Source organism: Equus przewalskii, chromosome 11 (genome assembly GCF_037783145.1).
Source record: "Equus przewalskii isolate Varuska chromosome 11, EquPr2, whole genome shotgun sequence".
Classification (NCBI taxonomy): Eukaryota; Metazoa; Chordata; class Mammalia; order Perissodactyla; family Equidae; genus Equus; species Equus przewalskii.
Genome location: NC_091841.1, coordinates 10,116,622 through 10,129,700, shown reverse-complemented (window position 1 = coordinate 10,129,700; position 13,079 = coordinate 10,116,622). Strand labels below are relative to the sequence as shown.

At 50.5% G+C, this 13,079-nt stretch overlaps 1 long non-coding RNA gene across 1 annotated transcript; it reads right to left on the bottom strand.

The window, feature by feature from the left end:
- Positions 1–10,476: 10,476 nt before the first annotated feature.
- On the bottom strand, positions 10,477–11,689 carry LOC139074326 (uncharacterized). Its single transcript, XR_011523834.1, has 2 exons — positions 11,539–11,689; positions 10,477–11,295 (listed from the first exon to the last, which is right to left on the bottom strand). It is a non-coding gene; the product is annotated as an uncharacterized lncRNA (long non-coding RNA).
- Positions 11,690–13,079: the final 1,390 nt, after the last annotated feature.

Here is a 13,079-nt window from a genome sequence, read left to right as displayed (position 1 = left end):
CTGGGAAGGGATGTCAAGCCCCGAGACCATTGTCCGGGATCAGCCGCTGCCCCGGCCCACCGCCTTTCATCCATCTTCGCTGGGTGCTATTATTCAGCTCTGAGCCCTCCCCGGGAGCTGCGAGGCAGTTAATTACAGAAGCATAATCCCCTTCTTCAAAAGAAGCTGATCTTCCAGGGTTGTGAGAAGATAAGATTTATGCCTCTTTCAATTCCTTTATTCTCTCATCAACATAGATTCATATTTCAGTTCCCCGCATCGGAAACAAAAAGGGGAGCCGCTCAGCCCACGGCTGCGGGAGAGAGATAAATTAGGCTGCACAAAGAGCCAGTCCTGTAAACTCCATCTCTTTCCCTTCCTTTCATGTTTGTGATTATAAACCGAGTCAAGGGCAGTTGAAATACATCCCTCTGCCTGCCGGTCTGCCTTGTCCTGCTCAAAGAGAAGAGACAGATGTGGCGAGAGCAATCCTTGTGGTACCGCGGAAAGAGGGACACAGGCCCCCCGCGGTCCGACGTCAGCCCGGCGAGCAGATCAGATGGAAAGGCCTTTGTCTCCTGCCATTCTCAGGTCACAAAATTGTTTCAAGAGGCCACGAGAGAAGCTGGACACCAGGCCACTGAGCATCCTTTCATTTTCTTGATGGCAACATGTGTGATGCTATTTTCTCAAAAGAAAGGGCCTTTCTATTTGGCGGCTGATGTGGCCTGACTGTGCCAGGGCCCCCAGCCGGGTTCAGAAGGGTGTGGACAGAGGTCACCAGCAGATCAGACCACAGAACAAGACCACTTTTAGCGGTCCTGCGGAGCAGATTCTGGGCTCTTTGGAGAGAAAAGGCCCCCTCACTGGGGAGAGCGGTCCCCACCGAAATGACACGATCCTTCTAGAGAGGAATTGGTGGGTTATTTCGAGGATTGTTGTTGCTGTTCAGCTGCTTTTGTCACTTTTTTGGGCTTCTGTTGGCATAGGAGGAATGAGGGGACTACACAAATGAACCGATTTGCCTGAGGAAAGAAGGCAAGTTGGCAGAATGGGGAATGACAAAGTTCTGATTGTAACACTCAATGGGACACTTACCACAAAGTGTCAGGCCTGTGCGAGGCACCACCTCATGTCATCCTCATAACAACTAGGAAGCAGCAGCATCACGCTTGACACGGAAGGAAATTGAGGCTTCGAGGAGGTAAGATGCTTGCTGGGGGTGACACAGTTTGTGGCAATTCCCGAGCTCCCGTGCTGCACGGCCACCCAATGCCACCTCCCCTTGGTACCCCTCTCATGCATCCTGACTCCCCTCGGAGGCTTTTCTGCAACTTCTGATTGGGGGAAGAGAAAGAGAAGAAACTGAATCCACGAGCCAAGCTGGCCTCTGTAATAAAATGTCATCCCCCAAGATGTAAGACAACGGTCTTTGATAGACTTTGAGATTCAATTATACCTTTATATTTCCAGCAGACTTGTCATCTCTAAATCATTCTTTCACTGTAAACACGCCCTAACTCACAAACAGAATATGAAACAAATCAGGCTGGAAAGCCGCGTAGCTTCTGGCCTTCACTCTTCAAAGCACATGCCTCGCTCCCAAGGGGAGAAGGTTAAGAAAGCTCTGGGCACGGTCTCCAGTTCAAGGCCCAGGGCCTGTCTCACGGATGGTGAGGAAGTGTCCTCTGACGGGGAGGCCGAATCAGACTTTTCCATTCCGGAGTTTTACGGGCTTTTCTCTCCACCCCTGGCCACCCTCTCTCAAACCCTCAGAGGAAGGGTAGCAACTCCTGACTCTGGATCATTTCGATTATTTTTTCCAGAAGCCCTTCCAAGCGTGCTATCAGAGGTGAATGCCAGCACAGTAAATTTTTCTAACAGCCGCCAGGAGGACGACACGCCCAGCCCAGCCCAGCCCCACTCTTCTGGGAAGCTGGGCCCGCCTATGGAGATTGCACCAACCTTGCCAAGAGTGAGAACCCAACCCTGCATAGGGCCTAACTAAACTAGGTCTTCAACCTCACCCCTCATTCCAGTCCTCTCCAGGACTCTGTCTTTCTTATTTTAGCTTTCCTCCTTTCTTTAAGTTACAAAAGTAATCCATGCTCATTGCAATATGTTATTCACCAGTGTGGTAGGAAGCTACGGTTTCCTCCTTCTTCTCTAACCCGATTCCACATTCCTGAGTGAGCCGCAGTTGCCAACAGTCTGACACGTGTCCTTCCACATATTTCTTTTGGTTCATGTAGATAGGAAAGATTCCCCTACCCCTAATTTTTGCCCTGTTTACAAATACGGGATCAAACTATACATGTTTCTCTACGAGTCACTGCTTAGAATGAACAAGTAGCGTGGACATCTGTTCAGGTCGATACGGAGATGCTGGACTCATTCTGCTTAATAATGTTGCAGGCATGAGATTACGTAGCATGACTGACCACACCTTTCCAAACCATCCTCTATCCCTTGACTCTTCTGGACCTTGTGTCTCCCGAATATCATGATGTTATATCACGCCTGACTCCGCATACCTATGAAAGCCATGGTTTCCCTCCATTCATAAACTGTCTATCTTTGGCAAGGTCCTTTCCAGGCTGGCCCAGCCTTGGGAAGAGAACTCCTTACTCATAGGCTGTTCCCAAGAGTGGTCCCTGCCGAGGTGGTCCTGGCCTTACAGGCAGGACTCAGACAGACTTGCAAAAGCAGGTTTCACCGCCATAAAATGTGGACTTCCTCTTGGCAATGAAAAAACCATGAAGCATAACTAAACCCTTACGACGTCATAAACAGGCATGTAAAAACCCTGTGCATAATTCTAGGCATAAACCCAACACCTGCCAGAAAGACTTAAGAAACAATCCGTGAGAACATGAAAAGACGTTGTTTACCAAAGAAAGATTTTTATAATGTGGCTGCTGCATTTTCTTAGGGAGGGAAGAGGCCCGAAGTGGAGGCAGGCTGCACAAGATTTCTGTGCTCGTTTAAACCGCACGCATTTAAAACACTCAGGATCTGAACCGTTTTGAAACTGGAAGTAAATTCTTGGAGGCAATCTGTTTTTCTAGAGCTCTTTTATGGAAGTCACATTCGAACAGTTTTAGGAATCAGAATGAAATCTCACCAAATGCATTAAGAGTTCGCATCCTTTAGAACCAGTTATTCCATTTCTGGAACTCAGTCCGAAAGAAATTATCAGCAATGCCAGCAAAGAGACACGTAAAAAGATGTTTATCCCAGCTCTACTTATAATTTCGAAAAACAGAAAACAAGCTAAGTGGTCTACAACAGGGAAATGTCATAGTCCCCAACTACTAAAAAATGTTCACAAAATGTTGAACGTTAAGAATAAACGCTTATGCGATGATGTTAAGTAAAAAAAAGAGAGAGAAAATTATATGTGAAAACTATGTGAAAGTATACAGAGAAAACACTAGAAGGAAACAGACCAACATGTTAACAGTGGTTTCTCTGGGGTGTAGAAGCAGTGTTATTTTCTTCCGCATCTCTTTTACTTTTCTGGAATTAATAGATTTTTCTACAAGGAGCCTGTATTATTTTTATAGTGGAGTAAGTGAAATCACCTTAAACTACACACGAAAGCTGGAACTGAGTCCACTTAGGCTATTTCTAGGATCATGGGATGGTGTGTCTGAGGCGGGATGGGTGTGGATAAGGCCAGAAATTTTCTCTTTGGTGGGGCGTGATGGAGAAAACCCCCTCACTCTTTGGCATCTTGAAGAGTGTGGGCCATATAACATGGCACCTTCTGCAGAACAACGAGCACACAAAGAAAGCTTAACAGCACCAAACAGATGACGCTGTCAATTCACTCAACAGTGAGTGAGCACGTACGTCGCACCAGGCACTGGGGGAGTGAGCACCCTTGCATTCTAGTTTACCGAACACAAGACTACACCTTGTCCCCATCATCATATACGACTTACATCACGTTGACACCTTGATTTTCCCTCTCTTGGTCTCAGAAAGGTGAACAAAAAGGAAAATGATCGAGCTGAGATCTGCCATGGATGTCAGGCAAGAACATATTGGAAGCAGCCTCAGGACCTTTGCCTGACTCTGCTAAGACTGTGTGTTCCGCCTTAGAGCCAGCTCTGGGGAAAGATGCCGCCAGGCAGTTATCAAACTTAGGTTTGCAATTTCTGCTGTCTGAGAGTTCTTGACTGATGGGCACTCTCGGCACAAATGTTTATTGAATACCTACTATGTGTCGGTGCTGTTCTAGAAGCTGGGGGTAATGCACTTGACCAAACAAGGTCCTTGCACTGACGGCACTTGCATTCTAGCACAGGAAGAGGCAACAGATAACATGTAAGCTAATAGGAGCCCCAGGTCACGATCACTTCCATGGAAAAGATCAATAAAACACACTAAGGGAATGGATGACAAAAGGCTCTTTTCCTAGACAGAGAATTAAGAAAAGTCCTCCCTGAGGAGGTGATACTGAGCAGAGACCTGGTTGAGTGACACGAATATCTAGAGTAGTGTTCTACGTTGAAAGAACAGGTGCAAAGGTCCTGAGGCAGGAGTGTGGCAAGAAAACCAATGTGCCTGGAGCACTGTGAGCAAGGAGGACAGTGGACAGAGACCGAAGTCAAGGATGTAGCCGGGAACCAGATCAGGCAGGGCCTGTGAGGACACGGTAAGGGCTTCAGATTCTATTCTAAGGGTAATAAGAGGCCACTGGCTGGTTTTGAGATGGAGAGTAAAGCGATCTGATTTAGGTTTAAAAAGATGACTCTGACTACCATGTAGGGGTAAGAAGGTGAACAAGAATTCCGGCTAGAAAGCTGCTGCAGAAATCCACTACAGATAATGGTGGAGACGGCCAGAAGTAGGAGATTCAAGACAGATTCTGAAGATGGACTTCACGCGGTGTGGGGATAGACAGAACGTGAGGCAAGAGCCAAAAAAACAAAGGTGTCAAGGAAAATTTCAAGAGAAACTGAGAAGATGGTGGTGCTATTTAATGATATGGGGAACCTGAGGGGGTGTGGCTGTTTTGTGTTGTTTTAAGGGCATGTAACAGACACTACTGGTGCCCAGCCCACCCCGCCTCAGGCCTCTCCACATTAACACCCACGGGTTGACTTAACCGCCAGCATCTGCATCTCTGCCTGAGAGCTTTCTCCCAGCTCACCTCCTGGGAGCAGCCCCATCACTGATGCTCAGAAGCTGGTGTATAAATACCCCAGCTCCCTCCCCCGGGTGGGATGAAATGCTGGATAATTCTGACATGTGACCTCCACCACTGTTCCCCAGGGTTCACCCGCGGGAGCAAGCTCCAGCCTCCATGGTAGTGGCTGGCTTGGTAATATCCTTTTCCCGCTTCTCACTCATTCTCCCCAATTCCCTTCTAACTCCCAAATAAATTACCTGCACTTGAATCCTTGACGCTGGGTCTGGTCTGGGGGAGTCCAAATTAACACAGGAAAACAAGAACATCTCCCTGCTCCTTATAGCCCACTGTCCCTCACAGCCACAGCTATTCTCACCGTGTCGTCCTTCTCGTTGCCTCTGCCGGGACAACACTAGCAGAGTCAAGATGATCGGTCATACAGGGTAGGGACAAAGCGGAGGAATTCTAATAAGCCAGATTGCCGATGGGTTTCCCCATCCTCCTCCCGGGCCTCTTAATGACCAGTTTGCCTTTTCTTTTCCAACCACTGAGTGCAGCTACCCCATCAAAACCAAGAAGGAATAGAAAGAGCAAAGATCAGAGAGCATCCAGGGAGATGTCAGAAGGGAGGAGGCAGGGGAATGACGGACCTTTCCTGTCCCCGCCTTCACTGGACAGGTCAGCAAATGCCCTGCGACACGAAGGCCACAGACTATCGGCAGCAGCACCAAATGCCATTTATTAAGCATTGAACTCACATCGAAAGCCAGGGGCAGGGTGACCTGACCTGCCGTGTGCCCTATCTCTCAGGGCAGGAAGCCCGCTTGTGTCTGCGGGAGCATTTTCTGTGTCACAAATGATTCAGAATCCTCACTTTCCACTTTCCTTCTGTTGACATGGATTGACTGCGAGGGAGAGACGGCTGAAAAAAAAAAACTGCACAAAGACCCTTTGGTTTGAGCAGAAAAAGCTTGCCACAAATGACCTGCTGTCGGCGTCTATCAGGCACGGTGTAAACACGATCGTCCTTTCTACAGACAAGAAGACAAGGGGCACACGGTCCCGTCGGCGGCCAGGATGCTGGAGTCTGTACGCTGTCATCTGGAGCGTCCTGGAGGGCAGCTTCAGGCTCTGGAATCAGGCAGGTCTGGGATCCAGCTCCAGCTTAGAGAGTCAAGCCTCTTCCCCGGCCTCCTGTGCGGCAGCACGGGCTCGTCTCCAACACGTGTCTACGCTTCTGTATCCTCAGCGCTTATCGCAGTGCTTGGCGCGGAGTAGGAGAGCAGGCTTGGGGCCATGGAAACAGCACATGCTTCTGAGTTGGACAGGCCTGGGTTCAAGTCCCAGCCCTGCCACTCGCCTCTGAGCAACTTCCTTCCTCGAGCTTCAGGACCCTTATCTGTAAAATGGGTAAGACGACCCATTTTAAAGTGTCGTATAACTGAGATAACAGATGTGGAGCCTGGTCCGGTGCCTGGCAAACTGCGGACACTTGAAACGTGTTCTCCTTTTTGAATAAGCATTTGCTGAATGAACTCGCGGATAAAAAGCACTCCGTCCCATTCACAACGCGTGTGCCCTCCCCGACACGTAACAGAAACGTGCCATATCGGCACATTTTCCTCTCTGGGTCTCATGATGCGGCAGCAGTTCTCTCATCGCAGCAGAGGTTTCTCCAGCTCTGACTTCGTGCAGCATTATCACAAGCTCTGATCTGTTCTTGGAACGGGCACCGAACAAAACCCACAGCTGGCCCCACCTCCATCCCAACACACACACAGGAGGAACACTGGTTACAAATAACGCCGAGGGCGTCTCACAGCATCTCCCCCGGAACGTGTATTAATTACAAATGGAATTCTCCACTTTCCAGTGAAAAGCTTGACAGACACCACCTTAACCAAGTGATCCAGGTTATCATTTGCAGTAAGAATACATATCAGCACTGCGTGCCCCCACACATGGTGCACGAGCACATCGCTTCTGGGGTTTTCTTGCAGAAACCTCAAAACCCCAGTCTAACCATGAGAATATATCAGACAAATCCAAATCGAGGGACCGTCTACAAAATAACTGACCAGCATCTTCAAAAGTGTCAAAGCTGCAGGGGGCGGCCTGGTGGCGCAGTGGTTAAGTTCGTGCACTCCGTCCGCTTCAGCAGCCCGGGGTTCGCAGGTTCAGATCCTGGGCGTGGACCTAGGTACAGCATATCAAGCCACACTGCGGCAGGCGTCCCACATGTAAAGTAGGGGAAGACGGGTACGGATGTTAGCTCAGGGCCAGTCTTCCTCAGAAAAAAGAGGAGGATTGGTGGCAGATGTTCACTCAGGGCTAATCTTCCTCAAAAAAAAAAAAAAGTGTCAAGGCTGTGAAAGGCAAGGAAATAATGATGGGCTGTCCCAGACTGGAGGAGACTAAGGAGACACGGAAACTAAATGCAATGTGGGGCCCTGGATCAGATCCAAACAAAGTTCACAGTTCAGTTTAAAAAAAAAACGTCAAGGGCAGCCTCACAGGGGAAAAGGATTGACAAAAGTCCAAGCAAAGGGCACAGGGAAGAGAGAGGGCTAAACCTGGGAACCTGACTGACCAGTGGGGGACGAGAAAGATTTATGAACGGACTGAAGTCTAAGCTCCTTTTTTTACCTTTTTTTTTAACCTGAGTACCAAAAGCAGAGTCACTCTCTCATCTGTAACCCTCCAGTCCAACCCAGAGTAAGAGAATAAATCGGAGCAGCGTTTCACAGCAGCATAACTTGCTCCTACATTTTCATCCATTTTCAATATAAATATTAGATGACATAAAACGGTCAAGTGCTTTTTGGACAAAATATGTCAATTAGGTGGAATTGCCAAATTGGGACATAGCCTTAGGCTCATCTAAAAAACATGGTCCTGGCCCCTCAGGGAGGAGGGGACCCCACATGCAGTGGGGGTGGGGGGCCGGCCTGGTGCCGCAGTGGTTAAGTTCGCGCGTTCTGTTTCAGCAGCCCGGGGTTTGTGAATTCGGATCCCAGGCGTGGACCTACACACTGCTCATCAAGCCATGCTGTGGCGGCGTCCCACGTACAAAATAGAGGAAGACTGGCACAGATGTTAGCTCAGGGCCAATCTTCCTCAAGCAGAACAAAGAGGAAGACTGGCAGTGGATGTTAGCTCAGGGCCAAAAAACAAAGTTTGAGTTTTAAAATTACACAGCTGTCCAAGTAAGGTTTTCACTTTCTATTTGAGGAAAACTGGGGCCGTGGAGGGAAAGTTGCTGAGGCTCAGCCACGGGGGGTTTAACAGAATGACGGCAGGATGCTGTGCTGCCTTCCCCCAGCTGGTAGCATCCACTGTAGCCTTACTGTCCTGGCCGAGAATGACACCAGCTCACGCGTACCGTGGCCCCACCTAGACCTCTGAATCAGAGCCTTTTGACACGGAAGCTTCAGCATCTCTCCAGGAAGTGTTCTGTAAGACTCAGGTAGAGAGCAAACACTCGGAGACACCGTTCTTCCGGCTGGACTGTGCGTGAGTGCCTGTGTGCGGGCGCAGGCCTGTGTTAGCTTCAGGGTTTCCAGACGTATCTGTAGAGTTGTACGGGATCATTTCCATTTTCCTTCACTGTCCCCTTGCCCCTGAACCCAAATGTTTCTCTTGCCTCTCTCCATTCCGTGTCCTTGCCCACGTCTCGTGTTTTAAGGTCCACTCTATGTGGTATTCGGTCCCCTGATCTTCCCCAGCCTTCCTGTTTCATCTTGAGATGAGGTGGTAACAGCCTTGGTGCCGACAGGATCCATTCGTTCACGGAATCATCCACTCATGCATTGGGACCATGTGGGGCCCTGGGGTCACGTAGCACACAAGGCAAGAGCTTCACTTTCATTGAGTTTACATATTAGCAGGGGGAGATGGTCAATAACCAAAGAAAGAAAGATACAAGAAAACAGCCATAATGAGGAGTGTTGTGATGAAACTGAACAAGGGTGGCGTGATAGGGCGTAATAAGGGGTGACTTTAGCCTGGGTGGTCAGCCAAGGAGGGACCCATTTGAGGAGGTGACATTTAAGCTTAGACCTAAACATGGGAGATCCAGCTCTGCCAACATTTGAGGGAAGAAAGCTTCCAGGCCAAGGGAAGAATCAGTGCAAGGGCCCTGAGGCAGGTCCAAACCTGGCAGATGGAAGACAGACAGACAGACAGTGTGGTGCCTCATAGTGAGTGGAGGGGAAGAGAGTGGTCCCAGAGGAATCCAGATCATGTAAGGTCTTGAAGGGTTCAGCAATTAGTGTAGAAAGACAATGAGTGGTTCTAGATAGAGTAAAAGAATCTAACTTACGTTTTAACCAATATTTTGGCTGTTGTGTGGAGAACGGACTGGAGTGGGGAGGGTGGAAACGGGTCACGAGATTACAAGTGGGGGGCCCAGACTAAGAGGGTGCTGCAGTTCACAGGTGAAGGATGACAGAGGCTGGGCTGGGGCAGTAGAGGTGAGAACAGGAGCTGGATTTGGGGAGAAAAGCTAATAGAACTTGTTGAAGGACAAGCTGCGGGGAATGAGAGAAAGAGGGACCAACATTGCTCCTGGGGTTTTGCCTTGAGCACACAGGCGAATGGTGGCGCCACTGGAAATAAGAACCCTAGGAGAGGAAGAGGTTGGGGCAGGAAATGGAGTTTTATTTTAGACATGTTAAGTTTGAGATATTAGTTAATGAAGTGACAGAAGCCCCCGTCTCATACTTTATATGTATCATCACACAAAGGACTATGAGATCCCAGACGTTGACTTCCTTTTCAATTCCTTGTTAGCCAGGAACAAAGAATAAAACATTCAGTCTTTCATAAAACACTTTTATGCTCAGAGGTTTGGTGGCGCAGCCACGTCTTTCCTGGGAGGCATAAGTAACCCATCAGTCACCGTGTCACACCGAGCAATTGTTCAGGGGGCAGACTAATTAAAAATGTAATCCATGATTTTCATCTTAATCTCTTTTTCCCATTATCTTTGATCAATGCTCACAAATACGATTTAGGAGAACTTTTCATTTAGATAAACGACTGAGTGGGGTACCTAATTAGTCTGTTTGTTATGAACCAATTGATAACTAAAATTATATGCTAATGATTAAAATCACATGCTAGGGGCTGGCCCCGTGGCTGAGTGGTTAAGTTCGCGCACTCCGCTGCAGGCGGCCCAGTGTTTCGTTAGTTCGAATCCTGGGCGTGGACATGGCACTGCTCATCAGACCACGCTGAGGCAGCGTCCCACATGCCACAACTAGAAAAACCCACAATGAAGAATACACAACTATGTACCGGGGGGCTTTGGGGAGAAAAAGGAAAAAATAAAATCTTTAAAAAAAAAAATCACACGCTAATTTTTAAAGCATTTTTATTAGCACAAAAGCTATGTTCCTGTTATCGAACGAAATGCCCTTTCTATGCGACACAAAACAGTTGTTCAAACCTGCTTCTCTCGACTTTCAGAAGTCAAGCTGCAGGGTGCTGTGTAGGTGACAGGGCGGCTGAGAAACGCCTGGTCACGCTCGCTCCACACTGTAACACAAGCCACAGTGAACGCTGTGCCAACAGGAAGATTCCATGAACTTCCCAGCTACCTGGGGGGCTTCTGCTGCACCCCCACAAAAAACAAAACAAAACAAAAAACAGACAAACAAGAAAAGGATCAGGCCAGAAACCACATAAAACAACTAAGCAAAACAATGTGGGGACATGAGGACTGGTTTGAGGAAGGGCGAGCTCTGCAGCCTGTTCCAGTGCCAAGGTGGCCACTGACGGTTATGGCTCTGGTCACCGGGCAAGCCAGGGGATATTCATTTGATGACCATCTTTCCTATCATCTCTGGCAAATTTTCCACTGCTTTCAAGTCCCACAGCGCCTCTTAGGATGCCAAAATCCTCAAGTTGCTTCAGGTACAAGAGATCGTCATGTTTGACCACCCGTCGACGACTCTGGTCTCCTGTAGCCTTTGCTGCCCCTTTATCAGTGCTTCCTCCACTTGAGTTTTCACTGCCATTTCAATAGAAGGGTGAGAAGCGTGAAGAATGGTGCCTGCCATCCATGAAAACCAATCAAGACTTCTTCCCACGCCGGACGTGGTCTCAGAAACAGGAGGGCAGGTTCCCAGACAGCAGGTGGGGGGATGGGGGGCCCAGTCAATGAATGAACACACCTTACACGAGAACAAAAGGGTCTCAGACCGCCTAGGCCCTCCGCACACACACACTTTCCGGCGGGGAAGTCCTGGCTGCGGAGCATCCCTGTGTCCGCCCACACGCTGCACGCGCCCCTTCCAACAGCCCAGTGACAACCGGGGGGGAGGGCAGACTCGACCTGCCTCCCGGCCACCTTCCCCCCGCGTCCCTCCCCGGGACACCCCTGCACCTGGAGCCGCCCACCCCCGGCCCCCTCTCACCGCCAAGCCGCCGGCGGCAGAGCCTCGGAGCCGCTCGCTCCGCGCCCCCCGGAGCAGAGGCGAGACTCGCGGAGAGCAAAGCAGCAGAGGAGGCAGGACGCTTAGCTTCCAAAGCGCTCCACGGCAACCGGAGAGGAAGTGACGTGTCCCCGAACCGGAAGCGGAAGTCGGGAGAGGGCGCAGGTCGCCGCCATGTTGTGTGTGGCGGATGGGGACGGTGGCCCAGAGCCTCCCATCCCTGAAGAGAAGGTCAAAGCGCGCTCTCGCTCTCGTTTTCTGGTTCTCAAGTTCCGACGAGTGTGGACTGACCTCGCTCGTCCCCAGGCTCGGTCTGTGCGCCAGAACCCAGGGACAGCGCTGCCCTGGCGCTCTTCCTCCTGACCTCAGACCTCCTAGGGGTGGACACCGGAGGAGTGACCGCGCTGCACCCGCGAGGGTGTGAAGCGGAGCACGCCGATTGCCCAGGCCCAGCTGGTCTGGGGGAGGCTTGGATGCTGGGTCGGCCTTGGGCCGGGGCTGCGGCATGAGCAGAGGAGGGGGTGTAGAGAGAGCTGGGGGGTGGGCTGGGGGACCGGGCGTGTGCAGGGGGCAGGGTCGGGGCCTGCCCGGCGTCTGGGCGGAGAGCCGGGTGAACGGGGATCCGCGGCGGGAAGGGATCCAGGAGCAGCCGCAGATCCGCGGGACCCGTGGGGTTTTGGACCCGTGGAGCCTGTGAGGGTCTCCCGTGGGGAAGCTTGGCGGGGGACGGGCCTGTTCAGATTGGAGGGGAGAGCCTGAGCCCAAGCTCGTGCGTGGGGATGGGGAGGGAGCAGAAGCCCGGGAGAGCTGGCCTGGAGGAGAGAATGCCATGCGGGAAAGAGGCCCAGGGTGGCTCCAGAGCTCCTCTCCTTCAAGGAGAGGACGAGGAGGGGCAGGTGGGCTTAGGGGAAAAGCCAGGAGAATATGGACTTCAGGAGGCCAGGGAGGAGAGCTCCTAGAAGGGTGTCAACCTGGTCAGTCTTGCGGAGAAACTAGAGAGGTGAAGGCTGAGCGGCGCCGTGACTAAGGAAGCGTTGCCATCAGCTGGAGCAGGTTCCCTGGGATGGAGGGCAGAGACCAGCTGGGGGTGAGCTGAGGAGTAGGTGAGGGCGATAGTGAGAAGACGGAGACAAACGAGCATAAACAGGCCTTCCAAGTAGGTGCCTATGAGGAAATGAGAAGATTATTGAAAGAAGGATGTTAGTGTGTTTTAATTATTATTTTTTAAAGATTAGAGAGACATAAGCTTGTTTAAATATTGATGAGGAGGAGCCAGGGCTTTTCAGTGTTCATCAGCGCATGGCCAAATTGGCCCATGCCCTGGCATAGTTTATGAGGACAGTTCTTAAGGAGGCAGGACGGGAGGAGATGGGGTACAGAGAGCACAGGTGGAGGGGCTGCCCTCAGCTAGTAACCCTGGGAAAGGAAGATGGGAGGGGGGCAGGCACAGGTCGATTTGTCAGATCTGTGCTGCTGAGCAGGTTGTGCATTTCACAAATCCAAAGGGTACTATTGATTGCAGT